Consider the following 5103-nt stretch of genomic DNA (forward strand, 5'->3'; position numbering starts at 1 on the left):
ATTTCTCTTATTTCTTTCTTTACCTTCAATCTTCAAACTTCCTCTATTTATTACTGTAATTTATTATTACTCCTATTATTGGCATTATTGTTATTATTTTTAAATACCTTAGGTATTACAAATCCACGCCCTTAAAAAAATTCCGTCCTCAAAATTTAAGATAGCCTCTAAAGATCCTTTAGTTTGATTTGCTCATGCTAGATGTTTGATTTCTTCTTAAAACATTGTCATTTGAATTCTAGTAATTCGTTCATGCTAGATGCTTGCTGTAAATGATTTCATCTCATCTTACAACATAATATTATCTACTTTGAACTCTCTTTAAGTGTGATTTCCTCATACGTGAACTAAAGTTCCTCTTATACTTAGCTTTATATTTATTTATTTATGCATTATTATATTATTCCACGAAGTTACCATTAAACACAATCTTTAAGGTAGAAAACAATCTCCCTTGTTCTCTTAGAAAAAGAAAAAGAAAAAAAAACAATCTTTGTATCCAGAGGTTATGTCAAGTGACTGACTCTATTAAGGATTTCTCTGAGACAAGTATGCTATGATATTTTCAGAAAGCGCCCTACCTTTGCCATGCGACGAGAAACATAATTATACTTGTAATTCTGTGGGACTATACTATGAATCCAAATAAAAAGTTCCAATGTCAATTTGACAAAGATTCTTCACCATCTTCTAGAGGGAACTCCAACATTCGATCTGGAAAGCATGGTTGACGAGGAAAAATGCAACCGAAAATTCAAAATTTTTGGCAGCTCAGTGGGCAAAGGCTCCTCTAGCTGGGTCAAAGTAAATGAGAAAAGAACACTGATATCCTGAAAGAAGCGTATTTCATTATTCAAGGGATGCCAGTGTTCGATGTTGTTTCTAGAAGATCCAGCTTCTACAAAGCGCTCAAAGCTGTGGGAGGGTGGGCTCTTCCAAAGTTGGCTGCGCATTTCAAGATACTGAGCTCTTGGTTTGGTTTCCTATTGACGTAGTCAAAAGCAACTGATAGCTGGGTAAGGCTAGGAGTTATAGTTATTTTACACAAAACTGTCTTGACCACCCATTTCAGAACGAAGGCAAGGGAAGTCACAACGTTGTACAACCGTGATTTTTACTAAATGTTTGTTCAGTAGTCAAATTAGTTGCTAAACCATCAACGTGAAGACCCTAAACATAGCCCAGCTCTCTGTTGAACCAAGTCTTTTTCTTCGTTGTCGGAAAAAAAAAAACTTGGGACAATCCCTATAACAGAACCAATATGTTCATCTATCCACGAAGTGGATCAGCAAATAAGCAAATGAATTCCCCAAGTCTGCATTTATAACATTTATTCACCATATTCCTTTCAAATTTGTCAAGTAACAATTTTATTTCCTCTTCCCCCTGGTTAGGCCCAAAATCTCTCGAATTAAGGTCATCGAGAATCCCGTACTAAGCGGAACCTCAGATTAAGGCCACCGAGGACACCCCGTACTAAGCAGATTCCCAATTGGGTTTTGGGTCTTTCACCCTAGGGAGGCACAATCCCTACTTAATTATCCGCTCGAATCCACGAGCCCCACTCAGGTTTAGGGTCTTTCACCCAAGGGAGACACAATCCCTACTTAATTTTTCCCAGGCCTAACCAGATTCAACTCAGTAAACAATTAACTTGCTGCCTTTCATTCATATCACATTCTGTCATCCTTAATTTCCTTTCAATAAAGTCACCATGACTTGAAAATTTCAAACATAGATAGACCATGCTCAGTTAATTGTGCAAGTGAAAAGAAGTCGGCTAATTCATAAAGCCTGATCATCTATGCAAACACAAAAGCCCCAACAAGGTATATGGATAGAATTCAAGAATCTAAATGAAAAGGAAAACATACCTACAACTGTAAATGTGGTGTAAATCTAAGGGAAGGAATTTACCTGGATATACATACCTGCTTCCCAGAGATTATTGCATCCCTCTCAGGCTTTTACTGACCCATTTACATATAATTTACACGTACAAACTCTTAAAGAGATAATAGATTGGCATGACTACATCTACATCACAGACAGCATATTGTAAACTTTCAAAAACTAGCAAATAAAGATTGTCCTATATACTACAGTAAGGGGAACAAGCACCTTTCAAGAACGGTCGATTCCAATTACTAGATAAACTTTCCCAGATGAGCTACAAAGTTTTGGTAACTTCAATGTATCCTTGGCATCACCTGTTGCATATCATTAGTTCCATGTAGTTCTACAAAATCTAAATGTACCAGGACCTGAGATACTGCATCATGAAATTGGTAAGCAAATAATAAAGTATATCCAAGACTTATAAGTTCATATAAACGACTAAATAACGAACTGGTGTCTCCAAGCTGGAAAACAAAGAGGACCTTCAATCATCTCCAGGAATAGTAATTAAATTAATACCTTCCAAGAAGAGAAACCCATACATAATATTCAAAATTCAAACCATGACAACCAGAATAAGCATTAGAATAATGCAAATTAGGTAAAGTAGCTCGTCACCTAAAAACAACTGGGGAACATGTATTCACTAGTCAATGAGCTGCAGTAATACAATACTCAACATCATTGCCAAAACTTACTGTTTTCATTTCTGACCATTCCATTTCTTAAGCTCTTATTTTGAATTGAAATTGAAAATATATTCATTAGGAAGCATCAGGCATCCCTTGAAATTGACTGGTTTCTTATATATTCATATTCCTGATAAACCCCTCTGAAATAAAGCTCTCAGGCCAAACCAACTCGTGAAAAAGCTAAGATTCTAAATCTAGACAAGGAGTCATAGATTCTTGGGTTATCTACAGTACATTAATACATAAGGTCCAAAAATCTAATCAAACTTTTCAACTATTGAAACTCCCATGGGAAAAAATCTGATATACCTTATACTAGCAAGTACCATTACTATCTCAATATAATCAGTAATTTATGATACCCAAACTGATACGAAGCTGCAATTATATAACAAGTCAAAATGATTTCACCATACCAGGTTTCAAGAAGGAAACCTATCAACAGTATATAATCATTTCAAGAAAGATAAGCTAATTAAGAATTTCTTGAAAATATTAAGGAAAAAAAAACTATGTCATCTAAGATCATGGAAAGAGGACATAAATCAATATGATAAGCTTTGGGCTTTACATAATGCAGTCTGCAGTGATGCAAGTCCAAGTAATACATGCTAGAACTGAGAGTCGGCCAAACCAACCCCAGAACACAAAACAACTGTCTACTTGACCAACATAAAACAACAACAAATACAATGCTTGCATGTGCCCCAAAGGCAAAAATTAAAACAAATGGACCAGAAATTATACCCTGGAATCAGCATTCAGTACTAACACTATCAACTCAGGAAAATGAAAAATGGCATGCCTTCATTTCTGTCCCTGCTCTGATACCATTTGTAACAACCCGAACCCGGATTAATCGAAAGAATCAATGTAATAAAAAAATAAATAAATAAATCAGTCTAACTCAAATCCTTCCATTGAGTTTCTTCTTATTGTTATCTTTATTTGTTAAACATCAATTGAAACAGAAACAAAAGCACAATCTACAAGCCACCAAATCATTTCACAACCCTAGCTGGATCCATCGTCAAGCCACCAAGTCAATGGTATGGTGACATCATGTGCCAGCGAGCCAAGAAGGAGGGCGGACTTAGGAAAGATCCGGAGTACGTACCTCCTTTTTCCATTTTAGTAGTGGATCGTGACTGGTATTGAGAGAAAAGAGAGACTCGGTGTGATCTCCAGACAGATTTACCATTCTCTCCCCTTCCTAACCTCTTCTCTCAAGTATTAGATAGATAAAATGAATGGCTCATATTAAGCGGTGTTAATATTTATGGCTCAGATCACATCAGTTTTTTTTTTTCTCTTATTTCTTTCTTTACCTTCCATCTTCAAACTTCCTCTATTTATTACGATAATTTATTATTACTCCTATCATTAGCATTATTGTTATTATTCTATTTTTAAATACCTTAGATATTACAAGTTTATTATAACTTTAAATATCCAGGACCATGAATATACAGATCCATTCATGCAGGGCCTGGGGTCTGTGGCTGCCGACCGTCCAAAATCAAAGAACTCTGATTTTGGTATGCTTAAGTTAAATGCACATAATCTGCGCGAGCACACACACACTAAGATAGAGATCCATTTTTTTGTCATTTTGAGGGATGTCTGTTGAGACCCACTTTCGATTATATTTCAGCATTTTAACCGTTATATTTTTAGGTCCTTATGTGTACATCATTTATGCAAATTTTGAATTCACAAACATGCGTTATGCAAATCTATTAATCAAATGTACGTACAAATCTATTAATCGAACTGCATGAAATTTTTTCTATTATTGATTGAAGAAAAAAAATTGTTGTTTAGATTTAAGCATGATCCATGAGTGTTATGAAAAGAACGAAAAACCAATTTTTTTTTTCTTCAGAAGAAAGCCAAAATAATATAGAGCAATTAGATTTTAAAAGGATAAGATGATTTTTTTTTTTTCAAGAAATACAACTCATGATTTGGCAAATAAGAAAATGTATAGGTGATATGACATGATACTAAAAATTGAGGCCAGAACTTTTACGTCTCATTGAGGCCAACAAACATTTTCCCACATGCAAAATCAAACTTCATTAGGCGGTAGCACAAGAAGTTTAATACGTGGCAAAATATATTATATGTTGCAAGTTTAATATCCGGAGAAGGATCCGGTTTCAGATTTTCACCATTCTTTTTTTGTTGGAATGAATAACTTCATTAAGGGCAGAGCCAAAAACAGCCCAGCAAAAAGCTGAGGCACAAACAGAATAGGGAAGAATAATCCCCACATAAGTCAAACTAGAAATAGGAAAAGGAGAAAACATAACTGGAAAGAAAAAAGTCTCCATGGTTGCATCTCAGAGGACCCACCGTACGACGGTTTTAGATTTTCAGTTTTTCACCACAAGCGCACGCAATTGCAACTAGAGGTGGCAAACGGGCCGGCCCGGCCCATTTTAAGCGGGCCTAGTCGTGCTTCGTGCCGTGCTTGGGCCGGCCCATTTATTATCGTGCCGGGCTTGTG

The 5103-nt window shown here is 35.8% G+C and overlaps 2 long non-coding RNA genes across 2 annotated transcripts; both read right to left on the minus strand.

The window, feature by feature from the left end:
* Positions 1 to 1283: 1283 nt before the first annotated feature.
* On the minus strand, positions 1284 to 2470 carry LOC121052928. Its single transcript, XR_005810278.1, has 2 exons — positions 2122 to 2470; positions 1284 to 2037 (listed from the first exon to the last, which is right to left on the minus strand). It is a non-coding gene; the product is annotated as an uncharacterized LOC121052928 (long non-coding RNA).
* Positions 2471 to 2569: 99 nt separating this feature from the next.
* LOC121052967 lies at positions 2570 to 3461 on the minus strand. Its single transcript, XR_005810416.1, has 2 exons — positions 3226 to 3461; positions 2570 to 3062 (listed from the first exon to the last, which is right to left on the minus strand). It is a non-coding gene; the product is annotated as an uncharacterized LOC121052967 (long non-coding RNA).
* Between the last annotated feature and the right edge of the window lie 1642 nt (positions 3462 to 5103).

This window comes from Rosa chinensis, chromosome 4, assembly GCF_002994745.2.
Source record: "Rosa chinensis cultivar Old Blush chromosome 4, RchiOBHm-V2, whole genome shotgun sequence".
NCBI lineage: Eukaryota > Viridiplantae > Streptophyta > Magnoliopsida > Rosales > Rosaceae > Rosa > Rosa chinensis.